Here is a 12,718-nt window from a genome sequence, read left to right as displayed (position 1 = left end):
CTGATGTAGTATGTTGGGGCACAGGTAGACATCATGCCAGGGTACAGTGTGATGTAGTATGTTGGGGTACATGTAGGTAGACTATATGCCAGGGCTCAGGCTGATGTAGTATGTTGGGGTACATGTAGGTAGACTATATGCCAGGGCACAGGGTGATGTAGTATGTTGGGGTACATGTAGGTAGACTATATGCCAGGGCTCAGGCTGATGTAGTATGTTGGGGCACAGGTAGACATCATGCCAGGGTACAGTGTGATGTAGTATGTTGGGGTACATGTAGGTAGACTATATGCCAGGGCTCAGGCTGATGTAGTATGTTGGGGTACATGTAGGTAGACTATATGCCAGGGCACAGGGTGATGTAGTATGTTGGGGTACATGTAGGTAGACTATATGCCAGGGCTCAGGCTGATGTAGTATGTTGGGGCACAGGTAGACATCATGCCAGGGTACAGTGTGATGTAGTATGTTGGGGTACATGTAGGTAGACTATATGCCAGGGCTCAGGCTGTTGTAGTATGTTGGGGCACAGGTAGACATCATGCCAGGGTACAGTGTGATGTAGTATGTTGGGGTACATGTAGGTAGACTATATGCCAGGGCTCAGGCTGATGTAGTATGGTGGGGCACAGGTAGACATCATGCCAGGGCACAGGCTGATGTAGTATGTTGGGGCACAGGTAGACATCATGCCAGGGTACAGTGTGATGTAGTATGTTGGGGTACATGTAGGTAGACTATATGCCAGGGCTCAGGCTGATGTAGTATGGTGGGGCACAGGTAGACATCATGCCAGGGTACAGTGTGATGTAGTATGTTGGGGTACATGTAGGTAGACTATATGCCAGGGCTCAGGCTGTTGTAGTATGTTGGGGCACAGGTAGACATCATGCCAGGGTACAGTGTGATGTAGTATGTTGGGGTACATGTAGGTAGACTATATGCCAGGGCTCAGGCTGATGTAGTATGGTGGGGCACAGGTAGACATCATGCCAGGGCACAGGCTGATGTAGTATGTTGGGGCACAGGTAGACATCATGCCAGGGTACAGTGTGATGTAGTATGTTGGGGTACATGTAGGTAGACTATATGCCAGGGCTCAGGCTGATGTAGTATGGTGGGGCACAGGTAGACATCATGCCAGGGTACAGTGTGATGTAGTATGTTGGGGTACATGTAGGTAGACTATATGCCAGGGCACAGGCTGATGTAGTATGTTGGGGCACAGGTAGACATCATGCCAGGGTACAGTGTGATGTAGTATGTTGGGGTACATGTAGGTAGACTATATGCCAGGGCTCAGGCTGTTGTAGTATGTTGGGGCACAGGTAGACATCATGCCAGGGCTCAGGCTGATGTAGTATGTTGGGGTACATGTAGGTAGACAGTAAGCCAGGGCACAGGCTGATGTAGTATGTTGGGGCACAGGTAGACATCATGCCAGGGCTCAGGCTGTTGTAGTATGTTGGGGCACAGGTAGACATCATGCCAGGGCACAGGCTGATGTAGTATGGTGGGGCACAGGTAGACATCATGCCAGGGCACAGGCTGATGTAGTATGTTGGGGCACAGGTAGACATCATGCCAGGGTACAGTGTGATGTAGTATGTTGGGGTACATGTAGGTAGACTATATGCCAGGGCTCAGGCTGATGTAGTATGGTGGGGCACAGGTAGACATCATGCCAGGGTACAGTGTGATGTAGTATGTTGGGGTACATGTAGGTAGACTATATGCCAGGGCTCAGGCTGCTGTAGTATGGTGGGGCACAGGTAGACATCATGCCAGGGCACAGGCTGATGTAGTATGGTGGGGCACAGGTAGACATCATGCCAGGGCACAGGCTGCTGTAGTATGGTGGGGCACAGGTAGACATCATGCCAGGGCACAGGCTGATGTAGTATGTTGGGGCACAGGTAGACATCATGCCAGGGTACAGTGTGATGTAGTATGTTGGGGTACATGTAGGTAGACTATATGCCAGGGCTCAGGCTGATGTAGTATGGTGGGGCACAGGTAGACATCATGCCAGGGTACAGTGTGATGTAGTATGTTGGGGTACATGTAGGTAGACTATATGCCAGGGCTCAGGCTGATGTAGTATGTTGGGGCACAGGTAGACATCATGCCAGGGTACAGTGTGATGTAGTATGTTGGGGTACATGTAGGTAGACTATATGCCAGGGCTCAGGCTGTTGTAGTATGTTGGGGCACAGGTAGACATCATGCCAGGGCTCAGGCTGATGTAGTATGTTGGGGTACATGTAGGTAGACTATATGCCAGGGCTCAGGCTGTTGTAGTATGGTGGGGCACAGGTAGACATCATGCCAGGGCTCAGGCTGATGTAGTATGTTGGGGTACATGTAGGTAGACTATATGCCAGGGCTCAGGCTGATGTAGTATGGTGGGGCACAGGTAGACAGTATTCCAGGGTACAGTGTGATGTAGTATGTTGGGGTACATGTAGGTAGACAGTAAGCCAGGGCACAGGCTGATGTAGTATGGTGGGGCACAGGTAGACATGCCAGGGTACAGTGTGATGTAGTATGTTGGGGTACATGTAGGTAGACTATATGCCAGGGCTCAGGCTGATGTAGTATGGTGGGGCACAGGTAGACATCATGCCAGGGTACAGTGTGATGTAGTATGTTGGGGTACATGTAGGTAGACTATATGCCAGGGCTCAGGCTGATGTAGTATGGTGGGGCACAGGTAGACAGTATTCCAGGGCACAGGGTGATTTTGCCCTCTACCAGCATAACCAGTTTCAAGAGCCTGTCTGGTTCCTAAAAGAAAAGGCCATCAACCCGAGCTTCATTTTTTGGGGTGTGGTATCTTCACTTCTGGGGGTGGTAGTGACCCCAAACTTGGAGTGCCTGTGAGTCAATATGCCCTCTACCTGCGTACCAAGTTTCAAGAGCCTGGCTGGTTCCTTACAGAAACAGCCTCCAACACTATCACTTCCTCATAGACTTACATGGAAAGCATCAAAGCATAATTTTCTTCTTTGTTTCCCCTATAACCCCAACCCTACCCGGCTGGCTGCAGGGCAAGCTGGCCCAAATCTGTTAAGCTTCCATGCACCCACACCTGGGTTAATTTCTAAAACCTCCACTCACTCCAGGATCCAGTGGCGCTCTGCAAGCTTGCAACGTGGGTCCTGCCAGCAAACAGGGGAGAGCACCACTGGATTCTGGAGTGCCATGGGGTGTTAAAAAAATTAACCCTGGTGTAAGTGGGGGGTGGAGGGTTAAGAGATTTGGGCCAGCTTGCCCCGCAGCCAGCCAGGCAGGTATAGGGTTGGGGTTAGGGTTACAGGGGAAACAAAGTGGAAAACAATGCTTTGATGCTTTCCATGTAAGTCTATGAGGAAGGGATAGGGTTGGATGCTGTTTCTGTTAGGAACCAGCCAGGCTCTTGAAACTTGGTATGTAGGTAGAGGGCATATTGACTCACATGCACTTCAAGTTTGGGGTCTCTAGCAACCCCCCAGAAGTGCAGATAAACCCCCCCCCCCCCCCCCCAAGAAGAAAAAATGAAGCTACGGTTGGAGGCCTTTTCTTCTAGGAACCAGACAGGCTCTTGAAACTGGGTATGCAGGTAGAGGGCATATTGACCTACATGCACAACACATTTGGGGTCACTATCACTCCAAGAACTGGAGATACTGTACCCCAGAAATGGAACTTAGGGTTAGAGGCCTTTTCTGTTGAACCTAGCAGTGGAATCAGTCAGCAGGAGGTACATGCAGCAGCAAGAGGAGTAGTGTGTGACAGCAGCAGTATTACAGTATGGCACCTAGCGGTGGTGCCGTAGCAAAAATAATAAGAACCAGGCCTAATTTAATTTGCAGGGGGTTGTACTGTTGATGGTTGGTCGGCCATAGCACTATTCCCAGCCACCTCATGTCCTCTCACCGACAGCAGGGGCTAGGAAATCACCTTTAACCCAAGCCTGGTTCATCTTGAGGAAGGTGAGTCCACAGACTGTGTGGACAGACCAGGGCGATTCTCTGTGACCATGCCAACGGCCGCACTAAAGCATCTCTTTAGACAGCACGCTAGAAGGGGGCAGGACAAGACTTCCAGGGTGTACTGCGTGAGCTCCCTCCAGATCTCCAGCCTCTTGACCAGTACTCCATGGAGTCAATGGGGGCCTTGGTGTCAAGCCCGCTGAAGGACCCCATGTAGTCTGCCACCATGTGGGTCATACACTGGTGCTGATTAGAGGCGGATGCTGCTGCTGAAGGCACCTCCTCTCTAGGTAGTTCTACTATGTAGAGTTGCCTAGTCAGACACAGCAGATCTCCTGGGCACCTGCTGCTCCGGGCTGCAGGCACTGGCTGCTGTGTTGGCTAGACAGGGGCAGGGGGGTTGGAAGGTTTTATCCAGTCTGCAAACAAGGGCCCCCTGCAACTCCCTTGTTTGATGCTCTGGGTCTCTGCGCTGCATGAACTGACCCAGCTTGTCCTTCAGTCATGGGTCCAGGATTCCCGCATCTGGGTCACCCTGGGGTCTCTGTGCAGACTCCGCAGCATGTGCACAGCCATGAGGAAGAGGTGTGCCACAGCAGACACATCATAGTCATCACCACCCTCTGAGACAACACGCCTGTCCTCCTCCTGTTGTGCCCGTTGTCGTTGTCCCTTATATGCCCTCTCCACCCTCGCACCACTGCAGCTGCACTCTGCATTTCCCCTTCAACATCCAAGCCAGGAACCTCCAACTCCTCCTCCAACAAGTGCAACTCCTCCTCCTGAGAGAGGTGGACTGCGCAGCTGAGTGCTGATCCAGCTAAGTCAGGGCTGCCTCTCCCTCTTCCAGCAGATCGAAAATTGCCCTGTCCAGCAGGCAAACAATGGGCACCCATTCACAGAGGGATGTCCGTTCCCAGCTCACCATGTTGGTTCCCTGCAGGAAGGGAGCCAACACTAGGCACACCTGACGCATCTGCCTTCAACAGGGCCGGATTTCCCATAAGGCACTGTAGGCACGTGCCTACAGGCGCCTTTAAGTGGAAGGGGCGGGCCCCAGCAGGCCCCCCTGGAGAGATACAAGTTGCAGCTTTTGTGCTCCCTTCCCACCGATAAAGATTTCCCCCTACCGCTCTCCTATCCGCCTCAGATGCAGGTGTCCTGTGTTGTGCGCCTTTCTCCTCTGTCCCTCTGATATAAGATGCAGGCAGCAGCGCTCTGTCCCTCCAACGGCTCTGCATTACAGTGACGGCAATCTTCTGCAGTGTGTCTTTAAGGGCCCTTACTTGATGAGGTCATCAAGTCAGGACCCTTTCACTATAGAAGGTCGCCTCCGGTGTATGCAGAGTGCTGCCAGCAGGACAGAGGGTGAGTGCCCTTTCCTGCATCCTGCATCAGAGTTAATGGAGGAGAATGGAGCACAGCACGGGACACCTGCATCTGAGGCAGAGAGGAGCGCTTGCAGAGTTTGGAGTCAGATCTTCACACTCCTGGCTGGTGACCCGTTTTTAAAACTTCCATGAAGGGAGAAAGCAGAGGCTTTGCGGTAAATGCTGAGTCTCCCTGTAGTTGGCTTGCAGAGCAAGTGCGTAAAGTTTCTTGTGCAGAGCACAGAACGGGGATATGGGGATATTTGCATTGGAGGGAGGAACAGGGCACATCACATACCTCAGATAACGGAGAGCACTAGATAAGTCCTTCCTTTGAAGTGAGAATCCTGTCAGAGGAAATATAGGAGAAGAGGTGATTGTGTCTTAACCACTTGAGGACCACAGTCTTTTCGCCTTTTAGGGACCAGAGCCTTTTTTTTCCATTCAGACCACTGCAGCTTTCACGGTTTATTGCTCAGGCATACAACCTACCACCTAAATGAATTTTACTTCTTTTTCTTGTCACTAATACAGCTTTCTTTTGGTGTTATTTGATTGCTGCTGCGATTTTTACTTTTTATTCATCAAAAAAGACATGAATTTTGTCAAAAAAAATTTTTTTTTAACTTTCTGTGATAAAATTTGTCAAAGTAAAATTTCTGTATATTTTTGTCCAAATTTATTGTGCTACATGCCTTTGATAACAAAACAAAACACAAAAACAAAACATTCAGTGTATATTTATTGGTTTGGGTAAAAGTTATAGCGTTTACAAACTATGGTGCAAAAAGTGAATTTTCCCATTTTGAAGCATCTCTGACTTTTCTGAGCACCTGTCATGTTTCATGAGGGGCTAAAATTCCAGGAAAGTATAAATACCCCCAAAAGACCCATTGGAAAGAAGACATCCCAAAGTATTCACTGAGAGGCATGGTGAGTTCATAGAAGATTTTATTTTTTGTCACAAGTTAGTGGAAAATGACACTTTGTGAAAAAAAAAAAACAATAAAAATCAATTTCTGCTAACTTGTGATCTTCATCAATGACGCGTAGTACAGAAGCCATCATTAGAGGAGCGACAGAGAGGAGACCAGGTCTGCATTCCCAGAGAGCGGCTGGAGTAAGTATGACTGCCGCTGTGCTGACACCTGGGGGGAGTGGACACACCAGCGGGGGAAGGAAGCACACATATGCGGGGAGGGGAAATTGGGCAAGCTGACCGTACAGGGAGCCAGGCAGTGATCTTGGCGGCCACTCTGATACACACATGCCGCTGCCACACTAATTACACAGGGAAGGAAAGCGGACCATACAGGGAGCTAATGCAGGGAATCCCCAACGTGGCGGCAGGTCGCGGTTCGTATCTGCGGGCGTTGGTAACTCGGGGATTCCCTGCATTTGCCGTATAAGACGCAGGGACTTTTCCTCCCCATTTTGGGGGGAGAAAAAGTGTGTCTTATACGTCGGAAAATACAGTATTTCATGTCTGATTAGCTTCTCATTATTCTCATCAGTGTCAGATATTTCAGCACTGACAAGCTGATATTTGCAGGTCAAACCATTTCCCACACTCAGCATTTCAATATGTCTTCTCACCAGTGTCAAATATTTCAGCACCGACAAGCTGATATTTGCAGGTCAAACCATTTCCCATACTCAGCATTTCAATATGTCTTCTCACTAGTGTCAAATATTTCAGCGCTGACAAGCTTATATTTGCAGGTCAAAACATTTCCCACACTCAGCATTTCCATGTCTTCTCACTAGTGTCAAATATTTTAGCGCTGACAAGCTGATATTTGCAGGTCAAACCATTTCCCACACTCAGCATTTACATGTCTTCTCACCAGTGTGATATATGATTCAGCACTGACAAGCTGATATTTTCAGGTCAAACCATTTCCCACACTCAGCATTTCAATACGTTTTCTCACCAGTGTCAAATATTTCAGCACTGACACGCTGATATTTGCAGGTCAAACCATTTCCCACACTCAGCATTTCAATATGTCTTCTCACCAGTGTTAAATATTTCAGCACTGACAAGCCGATATTTGCAGGTCAAACCATTTCCCACATTCAGCATTTCAATACGTCTTCTCACCAGTGTCAAATATTTCAGCACTGACACGCTGATATTTGCAGGTCAAACCATTTCCCACACTCAGCATTTCAATATGTCTTCTCACCAGTGTCAAATATTTCAGCACTGACAAGCTGATATTTGCAGGTTAAAACATTTCCCACACTCAGCATTTCAATACGTCTTCTCACCAGTGTCAAATATTTCAGCACTGCCAAGCTGATATTTGCAGGTCAAACCATTTCCCACACTCAGCATTTCAATATGTCTTCTCACCAGTGTCAAATATTTCAGCACTGACAAGCTGATATTTGCAGGTCAAACCATTTCCCACACTCAGCATTTCAATATGTCTTCTCACCAGTGTCAAATATTTCAGCACTGCCAAGCTGATATTTGCAGGTCAAACCATTTCCCACACTCAGCATTTCAATATGTCTTCTCACCAGTGTCAAATATTTCAGCACTGACAAGCTGATATTTGCAGGTCAAACCATTTCCCACACTCAGCATTTCAATACGTCTTCTCACCAGTGTCAAATATTTCAGCACTGACAAGCTGATATTTGCAGGTCAAACCATTTCCAACACTCAGCATTTCAATACGTCTTCTCCACAGTGTCAAATATTTCAGCACTGACAAGCTGATATTTGCAGGTCAAAAACATTTCCAACACTCAGCATTTCAATATGTCTTCTCAGTTCTCACCAGTGTCAAATATTTCAGCACTGACAAGCTGATATTTGCAGGTCAAAACATTTCCCACACTCAGCATTTCAATACGTCTTCTCCACAGTGTCAAATATTTCAGCACTGACAAGCTGATATTTGCAGGTCAAAACATTTCCCACACTCAGCATTTCAACATGTCTTCTCACCAGTGTCAAATATTTCAGCACTGACAAGCTGATATTTGCAGGTCAAAACATTTCCAACACTCAGCATTTCAATACGTCTTCTCACCAGTGTCAAATATTTCAGCACTGACAAGCTGATATTTGCAGGTCAAACCATTTCCCACACTCAGAATTTCCATGTCTTCTCACTAGTGTCAAATATTTCAGCGCTGACAAGCTGATATTTGCATGTCAAACCATTTCCCACACTCAGCATTTCCATGTCTTCTCACCAGTGTGATATATGATTCAGCACTGACAAGCTGATATTTGCAGGTCAAACCATTTCCCACTCTCAGCATTTCAATATGTCTTCTCAGTTCTCACCAGTGTCAAATATTTCAGCGCTGACAAGCTGATATTTGCAGGTCAAACCATTTCCCACACTCAGCATTTCAATATGTCTTCTCACCAGTGTCAAATATTTCAGCACTGACAAGGTGATATTTGCAGGTCAAACCATTTCCCACACTCAGCATTTCCATGTCTTCTCACCAGTGTGATATATGATTCAGCACTGACAAGCTGATATTTGCAGGTCAAACCATTTCCCACACTCAGCATTTCAATATGTCTTCTCAGTTCTCACCAGTGTCAAATATTTCAGCACTGACAAGCTGATATTTGCAGGTCAAACCATTTCCCACACTCAGCATTTCAACATGTCTTCTCACCAGTGTCAGATATTTCAGCACTGACAAGCTGATATTTGCAGGTCAAAACATTTCCAACACTCAGCATTTCAATATGTCTTCTCAGTTCTCACCAGTGTCAAATATTTCAGCACTGACAAGCTGATATTTGCAGGTCAAACCATTTCCCACACTCAGCATTTCAACATGTCTTCTCACCAGTGTCAAATATTTCAGCACTGACAAGCTGATATTTGCAGGTCAAAACATTTCCAACACTCAGCATTTCAATACGTCTTCTCACCAGTGTCAAATATTTCAGCACTGACAAGCTGATATTTGCAGGTCAAACCATTTCCCACACTCAGCATTTCAATGTCTTCTCAGTTCTCACCAGTGTCAAATATTTCAGCACTGACAAGCCGATATTTGCAGGTCAAACCATTTCCCACACTCAGCATTTCAACATGTCTTCTCACCAGTGTCAAATATTTCAGCACTGACAAGCTGATATTTGCAGGTCAAACCATTTCCCACACTCAGCATTTCAATATGTCTTCTCACCAGTGTCAAATATTTCAGCACTGACAAGCTGATATTTGCAGGTCAAACCATTTCCCACACTCAGCATTTCAATATGTCTTCTCACCAGATATTTGCAGGTCAAACCATTTCCCACACTCAGCATTTCAATACGTCTTCTCACCAGTGTCAAATATTTCAGCACAAGCTGATTTTTGCAGGTTAAACCATTTCACAATTAGCATATTAATATGCTTCTTACCAGTGTCAGATATTTCATGTCTGAACAGCTGATTATTGCAGGTCATCTTCTCACCAGTGTTAGCTATTTCAGCTCTTACTAGCTGATTTTTGGAGGGTAAAACATTCCTGACACTTTGGCATATCAAAGGGCTCTATTCACAAAGGGCAGTTTGGTAAAATAATTTTGGTCGGTAAAGGCCCTCATTTGGTATTTTACACTTTTTTTTTCCAAATTCAGTAAAGATTTTCCGCATGAGGCAGAAGTTTGGTAATTGACTAATCAAACACGCTTCAATTCTCTAAGCCCTGCTCGGTAAGTGTCACGTACCAGCTGTGGAGCAGGTCAGCGGTGGGGCAGGGAGCTGCGTGTATGTGTAATAAGTATCATCTGGTTGTTTACCTCACATGCAACCTTCAAATCTTCACTGACTGAAAATGTGCTTGTTTTCTTCAGTAACGTTCAGGGCTGTGGAGTCGGAGCAGATTTGGGTACCTGGAGTCCTAATACATTTAAACTGTAATTAAAAGAGAAAAACCTGATATGATGTTCTATTTCTCAGATAACAAGTCATCATAAATAATTCATCATAAATAAATATATACAGTGATAGCAGTGCTTAGTCCACAAAAATGAAATAAAGCAATCAAAAAACAAGTTACTTGTCCTGCTGCAATAAAGCAGTCACCATATTTATAAAATGGGATATACACCTATCTGATTGTGACAATATATTTGTATACACAGTAATCTTTTATGCATATTAAAAGAACCCTGAGCTCTGAATAAAAATGAAATTTGGACTTACCTGAGGCTCCCTCCAGCCCCCTGTAGCCTGGGAGGTCCCCCAGCGTCCTCCTGGTCCCGGTAACCTGGCAACTTCAGCTGAAGTCACCCCAACGTGTCTCATCATGCTGGTGGGCATAAGAGACCTGCGCATGCACGGTTCTCTAAGACTGAACCTCGCAGGACTCTTACGCCAGCTGACGTGATGGTGCGCAACGTGCGTGGCGAGAAGCACAGGCAACTTCAGTCGAAGTCACCAGATTACCAGAGCCAGGGGACCAGGAGAATGCCGGGAGACCACACGGATTACGGGGGGCTGGAGGAAGTCCCAGGTAAGTCCAAATTTCATTTTTATTCAGAGCTCAGGGTCCTTTTAAATAACTTGTATGCTGTAAGAATAAAGCCCGATGTGTAGTTGTGTCACTAGTAGGGATGGTCAATGAGATGCAAATAATTCTGTGTTGCTGCAGGTTTATGCAAATTTTGTAGCCCATACGCATTTACGCATTTCTAGCGTTTCTGGTATGTGTGCGCCCAGCCTCACACTTAGGCCTTGTTCACATTATAAATTGCCAACGGAATCACAATCGCTGAGCGCTTTTGTGAGAGCTTTTGTAAGTGCTTTCCTCAGCGCTTTCGGGGCGATTTGCGCTTTTATAAGCGCTTTTCAATGCGCTTTTTTTTTTTTTTACTTCCTGACAGGCATGGGATTTCGAGTGAAAAAGCCACTTCAAATCAAAATTGTAATGAAGCTTGATTAAGGCAGGTGTGAGCATGGAAGACGAGGGGTTACTTACCCAGAAGTCCGTCGGGCTCCTATGCCGCTATGCGCATCACTCTAGAGTTGTCGCGAGCCTCCGATTTTGGTTCGCGAAACTCGAACCCGAACACATGCAAACTTTTGAACCGCCATAGACTTCAATGGGCAGGCAAACGTTCAAAACTACAAACATTAATTGTAGCCATTAAAGTGATGGAAAAGATGTTTCAAGGGGTCGAACACCTGGAGGGGGCATGGCGAAGTGGGATATACGCCAAAAGTCCCGGGGAAAAATCCGGATTTTACGCACAGCAGGGTTTAAGCGCAGAAATCACATTTTATTGCTATATTGGAGGCCTAAAGTGCTTTAAAACATCTTGCATATGTAGTGTAATTAGTGTACTGCTTCATACTGACAGACTAAACTCACTGTGTAACGCACCGCAAACAGCTATTTGTGTAGTGACGGCCATGCTGGACTGGTGGACACCATGGCGAGAGTGCAGGCAATTGGCGGTTTTCAGGCCCATATGGTCGGGCTGAGGTAGCTGAATGACAGAACAACAGTAACTGAGTGTACAGCTGATCGAATTTGGTCTGTCCACAATGAAGCAACGACCTCCCAACGTCCTGGCAATCTTGGGAGTTGATGGCACATGCCTTCTGAACACTGTACTTTGGTCCAGGGCCACACAAAATCACGCCACCTTGACCTCAAACAGACCTGCCGGGTGGCCTGCCTCTGGTTCTGGCTCTGCCTCTTGTTTTGTCCATATTGGGGGGGATGAAGTGAAATGTATGCACTGACTTGACTAATACAATGTGCAGTTACACAGGTGCAGTGAAAAGGTGACTGCTGGTACAACAATGTGTGGTTACACAGGTGCAGTGAAAAGGTTGTAGTGACTGCTGGTACAACAATGTGCGGTTACACAGGTGCAGTAAAAGGTATGCAATGACTGCTGGTAGAACAATGTGCAGTCACGCAGGTGCAGTGAAAATGGATGCATTGACTGCTGGTATATAATACAATGTGCAAATACACAGGGGCAGTTAACAGGTATGTACAGACTGGTATAACAATGTGTATAACAATTCTATAACTGGTATAACAATGTGCAGTCACAAAAGACAGGTGCAGTAAAAGGTATTCAGTGACTGTTGGTAGAAAAATGTGTAGCTGTCACACAGGTGCAGTAAAAGGTATTCAGTGACTGCTGGTAGAACAATCTGTAGCTGTCACACAGGTGCAGTAAAAGGTATGTAGTGACTGCTGGTAGAACAATGTGTAGCTGTCACACAGGTGCAGTAAAAGGTATTCAGTGACTGCTGGTAGAACAATGTGTAGCTGTCACACAGGTGCAGTAAAAGGTATGCAGTGACTGCTGGTAGAACAATGTGTAGCTGTCACACAGGTGCAGTAAAAGGTATTCAGTGACTGCTGGTAGAACAA

The 12,718-nt window shown here is 46.5% G+C and overlaps 1 protein-coding gene across 9 annotated transcripts in view; it reads right to left on the bottom strand.

Annotated features, from left to right (window-relative positions):
- Nucleotides 1-12,718, bottom strand: part of LOC137525263 (7-methylguanosine phosphate-specific 5'-nucleotidase A-like) — a 606,367-nt gene that overhangs the window by 576,974 nt on the left and 16,675 nt on the right. For 8 of the 9 annotated variants that reach the window (XM_068246287.1, XM_068246295.1, XM_068246300.1 and 5 more), the window contains exon 5: nucleotides 10,122-10,236. The gene's annotated coding sequence lies outside the window, so the exon portion shown is untranslated. Of the gene's footprint in view, nucleotides 1-5,642; nucleotides 5,694-10,121; nucleotides 10,237-12,718 lie in introns of those variants that run through there. The other variant, XM_068246293.1, reaches the window with a different exon arrangement.

Source organism: Hyperolius riggenbachi, chromosome 7, assembly GCF_040937935.1.
Source record: "Hyperolius riggenbachi isolate aHypRig1 chromosome 7, aHypRig1.pri, whole genome shotgun sequence".
In the NCBI taxonomy this organism is placed as follows: domain Eukaryota; kingdom Metazoa; phylum Chordata; class Amphibia; order Anura; family Hyperoliidae; genus Hyperolius; species Hyperolius riggenbachi.
The sequence above is the reverse complement of the archived record's forward strand: the minus strand, read 5'-3'. Positions and strand labels throughout refer to the sequence as shown.